This window comes from Elephas maximus, chromosome 8, assembly GCF_024166365.1.
Source record: "Elephas maximus indicus isolate mEleMax1 chromosome 8, mEleMax1 primary haplotype, whole genome shotgun sequence".
NCBI classification, from domain to species: Eukaryota; Metazoa; Chordata; class Mammalia; order Proboscidea; family Elephantidae; genus Elephas; species Elephas maximus.
This window is the reverse complement of record NC_064826.1, coordinates 43,965,863-43,983,133: the sequence shown is the minus strand read 5'-3', so window position 1 is coordinate 43,983,133 and position 17,271 is coordinate 43,965,863. Positions and strand designations below refer to the sequence as shown.

Here is a 17,271-nt window from a genome sequence, read left to right as displayed (position 1 = left end):
CTGGCAGCAATATTGTTTCATGAATGACTACATCTGGGCTCACTGGATGAATAGGTTATTTCTTTTTTGATATGATGTTGTATTCTATTGGTGAGAATTTTTGCATCTATATTGATGAAGGATTATGAAAAAAAAAAACCCCAAAACAAAAAACCAAACCTGTTGCCGTTGACTCAATTCCAACTAATAGCAGCAACCCTATAGGACAGAGCAGAACTGCCCTATATAGTTTCCAGGGAGTGGCTGGTGGATTTGAACAGCTGACCTTTTGGTTAGCAGCCAAGCTCTTAACCATTGTGCCACCAGGGCTCCTCAGGAGGGATATTATTTTTTAGTGGTGTCTGCCTGGTTTTGGTATCAGAGCTATGCTGGCTTTATAGAATGAATTCGGGAGTATTCCTTCCTTTTCTATGCTCTGGAATAGTTTGAATAGTACTGGTGTCAACTCTTCTCTGAATGTTTGGTAGAATTCTCCAGTGAAGCTGTCTGGGCCAGGGGTTTTTTTTTGTTGAGAGTCTTTTTTATGACCTCTTCAATTTCTTCTTTTGTTACAGGTCTGTTCAGATTATCTACCTTAGTTTGTGTTAGTTGGGGTTGGTAGTGTGTTTCTAGAAATTTGTTCATTTCTTCTAGGTTTTCAAATTTGTTGGAGTATAATTTTTCATAATATTCTGTTAAGGTTTTTTAAATTTCAGTTTGTTCTATTGTCATGTTATCCATTTCATTTCTTATTTCGTTATTTGCATCTTCTTTTCTTTTGTCAATTTGGCCAGTGGTTTACAGATTTTTATTAATCTTTTCAAAGAATCAACTTCTAGTTTCATTGGTTCTTTCTATTGTTTTTCTGTTTTCTGATTCATTTATTTTTGCCCTAATCATTTTTTTTTCTTTCTTCTGATGGCTGTGGGTTTCCTTTGCTTTCTTTTCCTATTTGTTTGAATTGCAGGGTTAAGGTATCAATAAATTTTGGCCCTTCTTTTTTGATGTGTGCATTTATTGCTATAAATTGACTTCTGAGCACTGCTTTTGCCATGCCCCAAAGGTTTTGGTATGTTGTGTTTTCATTCTCTTTTGATTAAAAGAATTTTTTTTTAATTTCATTTCATTTCTCCTATTACCCAGTGGTTTTTAAGGAAGGTGTTACTCAGTTTTCCTGTTGTCTTAGTTATCTGGTGCTGCTATAACAGAAATACCTCAAGTGGAAGGCTTGAACAAACAAATTTATTCACAATCTAGTAGGCTAGAAGTCCAAATTCAGGGCATCGGCTCCAGGGGAAGGCTTTTTCCCTCTGTCGGCTCTGGAGAAAGGTCCTTCTCATCAACCTTCCCCTGGACTAGGAGCTTCTCCATGCAGGAACCCTGGGTCCAGAGGACACACTCTGCTCCCAGTGCTTCTTTCTTGGTGGTATGAGGTCTCCAACTCTCCTTGCTTCCCTTTCATCTCTTGCAAGATAAAGGGTGGTGCAGGCCACACTCCAGGGAAACTCCCTTTACATTGGATCAGGGATGTGAGTCTAATAAGAGTGTTACAATCCTACCCTAATCCTCTTCAACATCAAATTACAATCACAAAATGGAGGACAACCACACAATACTGGGAATCATGGCCTAACCAAGTTGACATATATTTCTGGGGGACACAATTCAATCCATGACACCTGTATTTGATTTTTTTTTTCCTTGTTCTTCCTGTTAGCACTGGGATCTGAGAAGATGCTTTGTATTATTTTGATATTTTTTGATTTATTGAGGCTTACTTTGTGGCCTAGAAGATGGTCTATTCTGGAGAACGATCCATGTCCGCTGGAGAAGAATGTGTACTGCGCTGCTGTTGGGTGGGGTGCAGTATTATGTATATGTCTATGAGGTCAAGTTGCTCGATTGTGATATTTAGATCTTCTGTATTTTTGTTGCATTTCTTTCTAGTTGTTCTGTCCTTCCTCGAGAGTGGTGTGTCAGAGTCTCCTATTATTGTGGAACTGTCCATATCTCTTTTCAATACTGTTAGAGTTTGTTTTATGTGTTTTGGAGTTCTGTCATTGGGTTCATAAATATTTATTATGGTTACATCCTCTCAGTAGATTGACCCTTTAACCATTACATACTGCCCTTCTTTGTCTCTTATGTTGGATTTTGCTTTAAAGTCTGTTTTTATCAGAGATTAATATTGCCATTCCTGCTCTTTTTTGGTTAGTGTTTGCTTGATACATTTTTTTCCATCTTTTGATTTTTAGCTTATTTTTATCTTTGTCTCTAAGGTGTGTCTCTTGTAGGCGATATATTGATGGGTCATGTTTCTTTATCCATTCTGTTACTCTCTGTCTCTTGACTGGTGCATTTAACCCATTTACATTCAGCAGGATTATCAATAGGTATGAATTTACCGGTCATTTTTTTGTGATTATTTTTGTTGTGTTGACAGTTTCTTTGTTCCGCTGAATTTTCTGTACTGAGTTCTTTTTGTTTATGGATTTTCTTTTCATTTCCTTCATTGTTGTTGATTTTGTGTTTACTGAGTCTTTATGGTTTGCTTTTTTTTATTTTGGTGAGTAGGTTTATGAATTTTCTTTCTGGTTACTCTGAAATTTACCTTTATCTTCCTAAGTTTAAAACAGTTTGTTATACCTTGATATCGCCTTGATATCCTCTCCATAAGTAAATTCTGTAGCAACACCATTGATTCCCTCTTTTTATTTTGAAGTTGTTTATAGATTGATGTCCCTGGTTCCCTGTTTTCAGTCTTGTAGCTTTATTTTATTTTTGAGAATTCTTTGTCTTGGTTGGTGTCTGGGTGATGTTGTCATGTCTCTCAACCTCAGATTGTTGTTTGATGTTGTTGGTTCTCTGTCTGAAGGACTCTCTTTACTATTTCTTGTAAGGTTGGCCTGGTTTTTACAAATTCCCTTAATTTCTGATTATTTGGAAATGTCCTAGTTTCACCATCATATTTGAGAGATAATTTTGCTGGATATATAATACTTGGTTGGCAATTTTTTTCTTTCAGGGTTTTATATATGTCATCCCATTGCCTTCCTGCCAACACGGTTTCTGCCGAGAAACCAGAGCTTAGTCTTATTGGTACCCCTTTGTAGGTGACAGTTTGTTTTTCCCTAGCTGCTCTCAGGATTGTTTTTGGTTTTGGCAAGTTTGATTATTATATGTCTTGGCGACTTTCTTTTGGGATCTATCCTATACGGGGTTTATTGAGCTTCTTGGATGGATATCTTCTTGTCTTTCGTGATATTAGGGAAGTTTTCTGCCAGCAGATCTTCAAAAATTCTCCCTGTGCTTTTTTTTGGTCTCTTCCTGTTCTGTAATTCTGATAATGTGTAAATTATTCCCCTTGATAACATCTCACATAACTTAGGCTTTCTTCATTTTTCTTCACTCTTTTTTTCTGAATGTTTCTCAAACAAATTCGTATCAAGGAATTTGTCCTCTATTTTGCTAATTCTGCTTCCACTGATTCAATTCTACTCCTATGTCCTTTCATTGAGTTATCTGTTTCTGAGATTTTATGGTTAATCTTCTGGGTTTCTAGTTGCTGTTTTTTGTATGCCTTCTAATTGTGTATTTATTTTGCCATTTTATTCTTATACTGCTTTCCTGAATTCTTCTACATTTTTGTTTCTGTTTTCCTTGATCTCTTGGAGGTTTTCTTCCTCAGGAAGGTTTTCTGGCCCTTTATTTTGGTCACTTGCTTGAGCCATTTTGTCCTACCTCTTTACATGATTTTTTTATTGCCTGTTTTCTCTGAGGCATTAGGGTGTTGTTATATTTATTTATTTATTGTATGTCTAGTCCTGATTTCATATTTTGTTTTGCTATATCCAGGCAGGTGGGGCAGGCATGCTACTCTGGTCACCAGTCTGGCAGCACTGGGGTGCTCACCACATGTTTCCAGGTGGGTGGGGCAGCGGCTGGAAGTGTGAACAAAGATCTCTAGTCACTGGCTGAGCGGGGCAGCTGAGAGAGGTCTGGGTGGGTACTGGCTGCCATCTGCCATCAATCTTGCTCTGAATTCTGGCTGCCTCCTTGCTCTGTGGATGGCAGGATCCCTGGAATTCTTGCCCTCCTTTCTGTGTTTTCCCTCCTTAGGTTTGGATCATGAACCACTCAGCTTGCTTCTCTCTGGGTGTGCTTATACAGTTTCTCTGTCTCTTATGGGCATGCTGTGAAATTACCTTCCTGTGCTCCTCACCTGGGGCTGCCACTGGCTTTGTCTCAAAATGGTTACATTGAGCTGTGATGGCTGGCGAAGCTCCTCTGCTTTGTTTCACTCCTCTTTCACCATGTTCGTTTAATTTTTAATTTCAGTTGGTGTTTGATTCAATTATTTATCCTTCTTTTTTGATGATCAGGGTTCCAGGATTGTTATCTGCATCTATTTTACTTGGTTTCTCAGGTCTTTGCTGTAGAGGTATAGTATGGTCCTTCTGATTAATCTGCCATCTTGGCTCTTCCCCTGAGTAGGTTATTTCTAAAGCTATTTATCTTGCTTCAGGTAGTGTGCAATGATGCAATCCATTGGCTCTCTACCCTAAGCTGCTCTTTGGCCTATTAATTATAGTTCTTCCTAGTCTACACATCAACTGTCATGAATCCTTCCTTCTAAATGCAAAATAGACAAAGTAATAAATTTATGAAATTTTCCTGGTAGCATTTTGAAAAATGTCTTTTTTTTTTTTTTTTTGAGGGGATAGATCTCTTATGCTGCTTTTGAATAATTACAGCAAAAATGGTAGATACTGTGATCTTAAACAACCTAAAGAACAAGCACTAGGGCACTGGGTAAGTAAATTATTGGTACATCCATTCAGTGGAATGCTGGGAAGCTATAAACATGATGATGTAGATCTATATTTACTGAAATGTGTCCACAATAAAAAAAGCAAATTTCAAAGCAGCGTCTACAGTAAGACTGAAGTTTTATTTTTAAAAATAATTGCAGATATATACATATATAAAGCACTAGACATACACATATGAAAGATATTGGAAAGCTTTCCACCAACATATTTATTTTCTTACTTTGCTTTTTTGTATTTTCTGAAATTTTTGTAATGCATATCTTTATAATAAAACAAGCCAATTTTCACTTTAGAAAAAAATAAAATTCTATATTAGTATGCAAAACAGTATCTGTTTTTGAGAACCACTCCTGTGTGCATCCACCCCATCCTCATATCTGTTACTGTTTATATGGGAACATTTGCCAACATTTATGCATCAACAAAACAGTACACTTGTGCTGGACTTTCACACTTGCCTCTTACTATAGTTATGATTAGAATTCTACCCATATAAGAAACATTTTTTTTTTTTTTGAGAAACAGCAAGTTGACTCTTTATTAGAACATGTTTTCATTAACACATTTTAAGGCAAAGGACTGCTTATGGTTTTACTTTTAATGATTGTGCTCTCTTCTCTGATGGCAATAAGGAGAATGTAAATCTCTAAGCAGATGGCTTTGGAGCTACTTCCTTGGTAGAAGCAGGCTACAGTCTTCTCTATTCTATAAGAAGACAAGTAAAACAGCTGACATTTCTGTATTCTGGTTAGTTTTCTCCCAGCCAGAGTCAATTCAAAGCCCATGTGTGTCAGAGTAGAACTGTGTTCCATAGGGTTTTCAGTGGCTGATTTTTTGAAAGTACATTGCCAAGCATTTTTTTTTTTTTGTAATTGTGCTTTAAGTGAAAGTTTACAAGTCAGTCTTTCATACAAAAATTTATATACACTTTGCTATATACTCCTAATTGCTCTCCCGCTAATGAGACAGCACACTCCTTCCCTCCACTCTCTCTTTTAGTGTCCATTTGGCCAGCTTCTGACCCCCCCTGCCCTCTCATCTCCCCTACAGACAGGAGATGCCAACGCAGTCTTATGTGTCTACTTGATCCAAGAAGCTCATTCTTCACCAGTATCATTTTCTATCCCACTGTCCAGTCCACTCCCTGTCCGAGGAGTTGGCTTTGGGTGTGGTTCCTGTCTTGGGCTAACAGAAGGTCTGGGGACCATGACCACCGAGGTGCTTCTAGTCTCAGTCAGACCATTAAGTCTGCTCTTTTTATGAGAATTTGGGGTCTGTATCCCACTGCTCTCCTGCTCCCTCAGGGGTTCTCTGTTGTGTTCCCTGTTAGGGAGATTGCCAAGCTCTTCTTACAAGATGCTTCTGGGTGGATTCGAACTGCCAACCTTTCAGTTATTAGCTGAGTGCTTAACCTTCTGTGTCACCCAGGGCTCTTCTACAAATAGGGTTTGCTGTTGTTGTGTGTTGCCAAGTTGATTTAGACTAATAGTGACTCTGCAGGACAGAGCAGAACTGCTCCACAGAGTTTCCGAGGCTGTATTCTTTATGGGAGTTGATTGCCAGGTTTTTCTTCCATGAAGCAGCTGATGGGTTCTAATGGCTGTCTTTTCAGTTGGCAGTCGCACACTTAACCATTGCGCCCCCAGGGCTTCCTATAAATAGGGTAACTATATAATTTACTGTCCTGACTAGACAACTTTGAAAGTGAAGGAGGGAGGTGCTAAATGGATGGGGCCCAGGGCAATAAGCATAAATTGTGGCTTTCTCAGGCAAATGAGGACTTATGGTCACTTTAGACATAAAGAATCTGGCCTCCTATACACACACACACACACACACAAATGGAATCACACCTTTGAGTACGAAAGGGAACTCAAACATGGTTATGATGTTTATAATTTCCTTAAAAGTACTTGAATACAATCAGTGTTTAATTGTATATGAATCAATTAGTCTGGGCTTTACCTCTAGGAGTGATCAGCTCATATGTTATCAAGAAGTCAAAGTCTGGGGTGGGCCCAAAAACCCATTGCCACTGAGTTGATTCTGACTTATAGTGACCCTGGGGTGGGCAACTGGTAATCATTAATCAGAGAGGGTCACACTCCCAAAGTGGCTACTTCAAACAATACTGCTATCTGAATTTTGACCAATGACTAACACTTTGCTAATTAACATTCTGAATATAAAAAATGGGCTTCTATATAGGCCATTTTTAGGGCAGTGAAACAATTCTGCCTGATATTGTAATGGCAGACACAGGACATTTAGCATTTGTCAAAACCCACAGGACTGTACAACATAAAAAGTGGACCCTAATGTAAACTATGGACTTCAGTTAATAATAATGTATCTGTATTGATTCATTAATCCTAACAAATGTACCACGGGAATGTAAGATGTTAATAAAAAACAACCCAGGGGAGAGGGAAATATATGGGAACTCTGTACATTCTGCACAATTTTTCTGTAAATCTAAAATTGCTCTAAAAAAAAAGCCTATTTAAAAAAAGGGGCTTTTATTGGTGAAACTTGTGACTTAGCATAATGAATGTTAGGAAACAAACTCTTATTGGAGAAATTAAAGGTGTTTAGGATATATGACTTGGCCAAAACCTATAGAGACACTCTACCCCTTTGCATAAACAGGCTATTAGAATCCAGTGAGGCCTGTCCCTTTACCTTAGGGACAGCACTTGAGGCTGCATGGTGTCCAGACATTGAATTAGGAAGAATTATGATGGCACAGGAAACCCTGGTGGCATGGTGGTTAAGTGCTGTGGCTGCTAACCAAAAGGTCAGCAGTTCGAATCTACCAGGTGCTCCTTGGAAACTCTATGGGGCAGTTCTAGTCTGCTCTATAGGGTCGTTATGAGTCGGAATTAACTCAATGGTAATGGGTTTAGTTTTTTTATGGATCCTGGCATGGGAGCCCTGTAGTGCAGTGGTTAAGTGCTTGGCTGCTAATAGAAAGGTTAGCGGTTAGAACCCACTAGCCACTCTGCAGGAGAAAGATGTGGCGGTCTGCTTTTGTAAAGATTATAGCTATGGAAACCCTATGGGGAGTTCCATTCTGTCCTATAGTGTTGCTATGAGTTGGAATTGACTTGATGGCAAAAAAAAGTTTTTTTTAAAAATGATGGCATGGAGTCCCTGCATGGCGCAAACAGTTAAACACTCAACTACTAACAAAAAGGTTGGCGGTTTGAACCTACCCAGAGGTGTCCTGGGAGAAAGGCCTGGCGATTTGCTTCTGAAAGATCACAGCCTTGAAATCCTACGGAGCAGTTCTACTCTGCATACGAGATTAGCATGAGTCAGAATCAACTTGACAGCAACGGGGATGAAATCACGATGCTGATTGGAGGAAACAATGTTCTGTCCTGATATATTCTTGCAGCTGCCCCAAGTGAACCTTTTATGCAAGGTATGGTTGGAACACCTCAAAGGACAGAGAAAGGGCTGGGACTTCATTAAGCTTACTGAATAGGTACAATGAGCTGTTTTATCCCATTCATTAATAAAGCAAGGTTGTGAATGAGAAGCTAGCCCTCACCACCTTAAACTTCTTTGGTGGCAATTGTTTTCTACCAAAAAGAACCTAAGAGTTCTGTAGCCAAAACAGGTTAGGTCAGTGCACAACAAACATGAAATATGAAGTAGGTAGATTTCAGGAAGAGATCCATTAATAATTTTCCTCTTCACTAGATAATGAGCCTCATGAAAGCAGAGACTGAGTCTGTCTTGTTCACTTCTCCAGTCCCCAGGCCCCATGCAGTGTCTGCCCATTGTTGCTGTTGTTAGCTGCCATCTGCTGAAACCTGTTCTGCATCATAGCAACACGTAAGCCTTCACTGAGGGATGGGTGGTGGCTGGTGTGAAGTGCATTGGTGGGGAATTGAACCTGAGTCTCTGCATGGAAGGCAAGAATTCTATCACCGAACCACCAATGCGCCGTACTCCTGCCTAATATACATTTGCTGAATGAATAAAATAAATAAGAATTTTGTCATTTCTAGAATCTAATTTATTAACTGTAATTTGTGACTGTTCTTTATACCACTAATGATAACTGATCCTCACAGAACACAATCTATTGTTTACCTTGGATTAAGTTAGTGCTTTAAAAGACAACAAATAAACTGATAGTTAAGAACCACTGGGATTATACTGTTCAATCTCAACAATGTGATGAGACTAGTATCATTCTCATTTTCAGATGAGGTAGCCAAGGTTCATAGAGGTTAAAATTTAAGTTAGTAAAGCTAGGTCTTGAACTCAGGTCTTTCTGATTCTAAGTCCAAGCAGACTTTCAAACACTGTGTTACACAGAATTAGCAATAACTCACTTTTGCAGGCATTGAATATTTCTTTACTACTTTTACTCTATTCACTTTATGACATGCTATTTAACACACACATCTCTTTGGCACTTCATCTTTATCAAAAGTTTTTTTTGGGGAGAAAACTAGATGGATGTTGGAATACGTGAGCCAGCTTTCCGGTTCTTTTAATTATTTTGATTGACATGCAGCACTGAGGGACGTCTAATGGCCTCTCCTGTCTTCGAGCTGCAGAAGAATCAGTCCCTAGAAGTCTGTCACAGCTTTCCTGTCTCCAGGACACCAGGCACTGTGGCTCATTCTGATACCCTCCCCTCATGCACCCTTCCCAACTGCCGCACTGGACTGAGAGCCTTTTTTTTTTTTTTTTTTTTTTTAACTTTTATTGAGCTTCAAGTGAACGTTTACAAATCAAGTCAGACTGTCACATATAAGTTTATATACACCTTACTCCGTACTCCCACTTGCTCTCCCCCCAATGAGTCAGGCCTTCCAGTCTCTCCTTTCGTGACAATTTTGCCAGCTTCCAACTCTCTCTATCCTCCTATCCCCCCTCCAGACAGGAGATGCCAACACAGTCTCAAGTGTCCACCTGATATAATTAGCTCACTCTTCATCAGCATCTCCTGAGAGCCTTTTTTCTCATGCCTCTGTGACTTAGAGCACAGTGCTCTCTCCCTGGAATGCTCCTTCATCCTTTTGTTCTTCACCTTGGTTAAGTCCTTCTTTCTTTCAAGACTCAGTTCCAACATTGCTGCATCTGGGAGATCTGGGAGACCCCCGCCACCCGCACCTCTGCCAGGTCTCATTTGAGTCCCCTTCTCTGTGCTCTCAGGACATCAGACACACCTCCATGTCAGCACTTCACAGATGATACTGTAGTGACCATGGGCCTTCCTCCCTTCTCCGCTAGACATAAGGAGCCAAAGTCCAGGAGCTTGTCTTAGTCCTGGCACATACAGGCCCTCAAAATGTGGTGGACAGAGCAGCCATCTAAAATACACCTATTGGTCCCATCATGTTCAGAGCAAAGGAGAATGAAGAAAATCAACGATGCAAGGAAATTATCAATCTGAAGCACTAATGGACCACATGAACCACAGCCTCCACCAGCCTGAGCCCAGAAGATATAGACGGTGGCTGGCTACCACCACTGAATGCTCTGACAGGGATCACAATAGAGGGTTCCAGAGTGAGCAGGAGAAAAATGTAGAATAAAATTCAAATTCACAAAAAAAAGATCAGACTTACTGGTCTAACAGAGACTGGGGGACCCCCCCGAAACTATGGCCCCTGGACACTCTGCTATCTCAGAACTGAAGCCATCTCCAAAGTCCACCTTCCAGCCAAAGATTAGACAATCCAATAAAACAATGGCACATGTAAAAAACCTGCTTCTTAGTTCAGTCAAGAACAGAATACCTAATGGGCAATACCTGCCCAAAAGCAAAGACCAGAAGGCAGGAAAGGACAGGAAACCTGGACAAAAGGACAAGGGGAGCCCGGGGTATAAAGGGAAAGGGGGTGAGTGCTGACTCATTGCAGGGTTTGCAACCAATGCCACAAAACAATTTCTGTATAAATTTTTTGAATGAGAAACTAATTTGCGCCGTCAGCCTTCACCTAAAATATACACACACAAAAACTGTGATAGACAGCAGAATGAATAAACCAGAAAATATTTTGCCAATTCACAGTAAAGCAAGAGAAAACACAGGGATCAGTCTTTAGTGTTCTGAGGACTAACCAAGCAGCTACTGTTGAGTTGATTCCGACTCATGGCAACTCCATGAGTTTCAGAGTAGAACTGCACTTCATAGGGTTTTCATGGCTGTGACCTTTCAGAAGGAGATCACCAGGCCTTTCTTTCAAGGCATCTCTGGGTGGGTGTCTTAATCATCTAGTGCTGCTGTAACAGAAATACCACAAGTGGATGGCTGTAACAAACAGAAGTTTATTCTCTCACAGTCTAGTAGGCTAGAAGTCTAAATTCAGGGCATCAATCAGCCCCATGGGAAAGCTTTCTGTGTCGGCTCTGGAGGAAGGTTCTTCTCATCAGTCTTCCCCTGGACTGGGAGTTTCTCTGCGTAGGAACCCCGGGTCCAAAGGACGTGCTCTGCTCCTGGTGGTGCCTTCTTAATGGTAGGAGGTCCCTCCGTCTCTCTGCCTACTTCTCTTTTATATTTCAAAAGAGATTGGCTCAAGACACAATCTAATCTTGTAGATTGAGTCCTGCCTCATTAATATAACTGCTGCCTATGCCACCTCATTAACATCATACCCAACCCCCAGTGCTGTCGAGTGGATCACAGAGGTAGGATTTACAACACAAAGGAAAATCACATCAGATGATAAGATGGTGGACAGTCACACGATACTAGGAATCATGGCCTAGCCAAATTGATACACATATTTTGGGGGACACAATTCAATCCATGACAGTGGGTTTGATCTACCACACTTTTGGTTAGTAGCTGAGTACTTAATCTTTCACACCTCCCAGAGACTCTAGTCTGAGGACTTGTTATCATTAGTTGCCGTTGATTTAATTCCAATTCAAGGTGACCCACGTGTGCAGAGTAGAACTGCTCCATAGGATTTTCAAGGCTGTGACCTTTTGGAAGCAGATCACCAGGCCTGTCTTCAGAGGTGCCTCTGAGTGGGTCTGAATTACCAACCTTCTGGCTAGAAGTCAAGTGCTTAATTACCCCTCTTAGCCAGTTGGCTTAAAAATTATTTTTTAAGCCTAAGAGCTTCATAGTTTTGTGTGTGTGTGTGTGAAAGTATACACAGCCAAAGATATTCCATTTCAACAATTTCTACATATACAATTCAGTAACATTGATTACATTCTTCAAGTTGTGCTACCATTCTTGTTACCCATAGTTGGTTTTCTAAGAGGCAACAGACCATTCAACTCTGAGTGTTCTGCTCCTTTGCCTGTTATCAGAGACCTCTGAAGAGCTTTCCCAAATGCAGCCAGTTCCTGATCACTGATGCTCTGCCAGGCGCTGGCATCCCCTCCAGGGCTTGGGGCGATCCCACAGCACCACGTGACGGGCTGCACTGGCAGTTCACGGAGGTCTCTGCAACTCCAGGGGATCCATCTAAGTTGGGAAGTTGCCGGGTCCCAGACGCAGACTAACAAGTGACCTGACAGAGCTACAACTTGATCCGACTGTGGGACTTCTGGCCTAACGAAATAAACAATTCCCAGCATGGCCTGGCCCTTCCGAATGTAATTCTTTCTGACCACACAGTGTAGATAAAAATAATTTAGTGATTTCCTCCCACTAAACTCTTGGGTATAAACCAAGAAATCTGCAGTGTGGCTGTTCTAATGCTACTGTACAATTGTAAATATTCAGATTTTTCTGAATTCTTGCCAGTATTTATCATCAGGGATGTAACTGGCATTTTTGGTGGGATCATTCTTTACTGGGGGGGGCGGGGGGGGGGGCGGGGCGCGTCTGTCTCATACAATGTATTTAGCACGTCTGAGACAATAAATGCTAGTTACTGTGACAGTTCCCAAATGCACATTTCCAAACACCTCCAGGGTGATGAAAGCCACTTATGAATACTGGGGCCCAGGATGGGGTTAGCTTTGATTCGTTTTGTAGCAGGACAATCTTGGGAGGGACCAAAGAGACCATCCAAATTTGGGGTGGGGGAGGGGAAAGGTTGGATTCTAAGGGGACAGAGAGAGCACAGCTGAGGCAATGGGGGTAGTCAGACCAAGGACTGTCTCTGTGGGAGAAAGGTGAGGTCCTGAGAGCAGGTAGGATACGCATGGGTTCCCTGAATGAAGTCAAGGCAGCGATGAGCTGGGCTCACAGAACAACAGTTCAGAACCTAGTAGAGGCCAACACGGTGTAAAAGGGATAAAAGACAAGCAGGGGGTGGGGTAAGACCCAGGGCAACTGCCTGAACCCTGGCTGCAATCTGAGCCTCCTCTTTCCAGCCTGCAGGTGTGTATTGAAGGGGCCACAAAGCCTCTTCTGGGGCCAGGAGGGCAGCTCATTGATTGTGGCCAGCTCTAATGTTTGTTCTTCTAGGTGAGATCTAGCTCTCCTCTCTCGCTTGTCCTTAAAAGAGTAACAACACAACAACAACTCTACTCCTGCCACCATCATCAAAGCAGTTGTGCCCTGCAAGTACAACCCCTTGAAGAGAACTTCTAAGTCTCTCCCAGTGACTTTAAAGAGTATCTGTATCGCAATGGGGGAGAGCCTCCAAAACCAGCCAAGAAGGAAAATATGCTCAAGTGTTGTGTAGGGCGGGTACAAGTACAGGATTCAACGCCCATCACTCTGATTTAAGGGCCAGGAGCTCGGGAGCTCTAGCAGGGCAAAGTTGCTGTGTAGCTACTTATTCCTTTGTCTCATCTCTCTGGCTTATTTTTAAACTTATCTTATCTTGCTCTGTTGTTTACAACACTACAAGCAGCCTTAAATCCTTTTGCAACAAGCTCTGGGTATAAATAAATAAAAGAAAGAAATGAAATACGCAGCTGCTGTTGTCAGCACTACCAGAATGGGTTCGCAGTGTTTTGGCTGCAGAGGAAGGAGGCGCTCTGCTGAGATGGGAAAGGTGGAAAAGAAAACTCACAGAGTCATGGAGAATGGCTGGACCTAACCCAGGAAGGAGTCACAGGGCCTCAAGGAAGTTACTAACCTTTTGGGCCTCAGTGTCCTTCTCTCTGAAATGAAGGATTTGACTCAATTCTTTCAAAGATCCCTTTATTCCCAAGCACCTTGATTCTACGTGGCACCCACATGTGGCTCTTGTTCCTGTTCCTCTCTATTCTTCCTCAATACAACTGTCTCTTCTCCAGAAGGAGTGGGCCAAACAGCACTCCTTCCAGAGGAGTTTCTGTGTGTAATAACAAACATGAGCCATATCTGGTCACTCAAAGAGATATTTTCGCTTCATGGGGAAAAAGAAAATTAGAGTTCTGCTCATTTGGGGGTGTAGGAAACTAGGGTTTTATTGGATAATTTACAGACCAATTTTCCTACTGTAAAATGAGATAAAAATATTGGCTTTTTCTCTATTCCTTGATGAGGCAGTAAGTTCCCTCCTCTTGAATACATTCTGCTATAGATAGTAGTATCACTTGTTTGCACAGCATCTATGACTGTTGCAGCAATCATTAATAATAGTAACAAAAAAGTAAAAGCATATGCCTAAGCAATGGAAAAGCACTGCTAATTTTCTGGGACATTCTTCTCTTTGCTCTCTACTTAAGATTTTGCTTTGTTTTGGAGTCCCAAGTCTCACAAACTCCTGGTCACTATCCCTACTTGTACACAGAATGGCATAGGACATCCATTGCTTTTAGTAGACCCAATTCAAAACGTCAGAGAAGAGTGCCCTGGAGCAGTGCTTCTCAAACTTGAGCGTACCCATGAATCACGTGGGCATCTGGTTAAAATGCAGATTCTGATTCTCTAGGTCAGGGTTGGGGCCTGGTGATGCTGGTGATTCGAGGACTAGCAAGTCTCTAAATTACTATGCTTATGTCACAGAACACGGGGACATGGCTGGGTTCAGAGGGAACGAGTGTGCTCTATAATGTCTGCCTTGCACTGGAGCCCTGGATGTGCAGAAATAAAATGTGTGAAGTGGCCGAGGCTACCGCAGAGAGGGCCCGAGGATAACTGCAGGTGCTTCTCACTTTCCAAACAACGTGGTTGCCTTGTAGCCCTATTGTTATTGCGTGCCATCAAGTTGATTCTGACTCATAGCGACCCTATAGGTCAGAGTAGAACTGCACCATAGGGTTTCTGAGGAGCACCTCGTGGATTCGAACTGCCAACCTTTTGGTTAGCAGCCGTAGCTCTTTACTGCTGTTACCAGGGTTTCCTCCTGACTCCTAGTGACCCTATATGACAGAGCAGAACGGCTCCGTAGGTTTTCCTTGGCCATAACTTTACAGAAGCAGATCGCCAGGTCTCTCTCCTGTGGAGCCACTGGTTGGTTCTAACCGCCAACTTTTTGGTTAGTCGTTAACCACTGCACCACCAGAACTTTTTCCGGAATTCTAGCCTTACTAGATAGAAATTAAATAAAAAGCTGCAGTAAAACAGGAAGTAGAGCCTGAGGCCCTTCAACTACAGCAGACATAGTGACAATGTGGTGGCCCAAGTGGGGAAAGGCTAGGACTCCGGCAAGTCAGCTGACCCAGGGCACTGGCTGCCCACTCCCTGGCTAAACCATGTCTACCGTGGGCCCTGGATGCCCCGTGTATATACTGAGGAAACCCCAGCCAGGAAGCTCAGGGGGCTTCTAGGGCAAGCCTTGGGAACCCAGCAACTTACTGTTCCCCCTCATGGCAAGATGCCATCCAGGTACTGGATGAGCCCTTCCGCTCTGAGATATATTGGGGCTCTGACCTCCTCCTCCTCCCTCAGAGGGGACTCGGGCTTGGAGAAGTGGTCTCGAACAGGGTCTCAAGCCTTCAGACTCTAAGGTCAGAGTGCATTCCTTCCCCCAAGACATCGTGGTTCCCTGTGTTACTAAGAAAAGCAAACCTTGATGAGGAACTATCAGCTTTAAGTACTTCACATGGCTTATTTCATTTAATCCTCACAACCCTATGAAGTAGCTGCTATTTAAATCCTTACTTTCAAGATGACTAAGCAAGTGTAGACAGGTTAAGTAGCTTGTCCAAGCCACCTACTAACTGGTAGAGTCAGAATTTAAATCCAAATTCTGTATAACATAGACTTTGCTTTCAACAAGGAGCCCTGGTGGCGCAGTGGTTAAAGTGTTTGACTGTTAACCAAAAGGTCAGCGGTTTGAGCCCGCCAGCTGCTCTGTGGGAGAAAGATATCGCAGTCAGCTCTTCTAAAGATTTACAGCCTTGGAAACCCTATGGGGCAATTCTACTCTTTCTATAGGGTCGCTATGAGTTGGAATTGACTCAACTGCAGTTGATTCTGGTTTGGTTTTGGTTTTTTTCTTTTGACTGCTAACCCTACCAGCATTGCCTCCACAGGCTTGGGCAATGTTAGTCAAGGAGGAGGCCAGGGATCCAGCATCAGTACCAGCCAACAGCTTGAAAGAAATGCAGATTACCCCATTCACCCCAAACCCCAGAAATCAGAATCTCTGGGGTGCAGCCAGGAATCTACTCTTAATAAGCCCTCCAGGTGATTCTTCTGCACCTGAAGCTAGAGAAGCCCAGTACCAGGGGCAACCTTAATGGAAACTTATTCCCCAGGCCAGGCCAATAGTAATAACACAATCACAAAGATGGCACAGACCAGGCAACCTTTTGTTCTGTTATACATAAGGCTACCATGAGTGAGAGATGACTCAATGGCAACTAACAACAACAACAACCTGAAGTATAGACTTCACTGCTTAACATAATGCCCTAGGAGGCAGCTTGGCATACCAGAAAAACAGGTGTGGGTTCAAAACCCAGCTCTAGCAGCAGCCGCCAGCTTGGAAACTCTGGGCAAAGAACTTGAACTTCTCTGAGCCTCATTTTCCTCATCTCGAAAATGGAAATACAATATCTACCTCAGAGTTCATGTGAAGATCAAGTGAGATAACTATTTAAAGGGCTATGCCCATGTCTCAGAAATCCCTGAGTGGTTCAAAAAGTTAATGCACTTTGCTGCTAACTGAAAGTTTGAAGCACGGCCCTGAATCAGTTGTCATAGATGACAAAGTGAAATTGGAATAGACCCAAAATTTTATAATAACTAGAACAGGAATAATTACAGGTTGAAGCACTGGAATAGGAGTCTTGGAAGAGGCATAGTGAGCCCTTTCAGAAGCCTGACGCGTGAGATTGGATTATTGGCAGGACTGTGGAGATTTGGCCTCCATCTCTGAGCAGAGCACCGCTGTTTCCGACTCTGCTTAAAATCCAACGGGCAAGAGATCTGGTTGCTATGTAACACGTATGCTGTCCTTGTTTTCTAAGAGGGAGATTTAGGTTTCTACCAGGGATTCAACCTGTAATTTTTCCTGTTCCAATTATGGTTCTGGTTCACATAAATTTAAAAAATTTGGGTTTCTTCTGGTTTCGCCTTCCTTGGCCATAATTGAACTGGGAAGAATGGTTTGAAGCCCTGGTTTGGAGGTTTAAGACCACCCCG

General features: G+C 42.1%; 1 protein-coding gene across 7 annotated transcripts in view; it reads right to left on the bottom strand.

Annotated features, from left to right (window-relative positions):
• The window catches only part of ATXN7L1 (ataxin 7 like 1), a 286,145-nt gene that overhangs the window by 86,817 nt on the left and 182,057 nt on the right, over nucleotides 1–17,271 (bottom strand). The gene's annotated exons all lie outside the window — the stretch shown is intronic.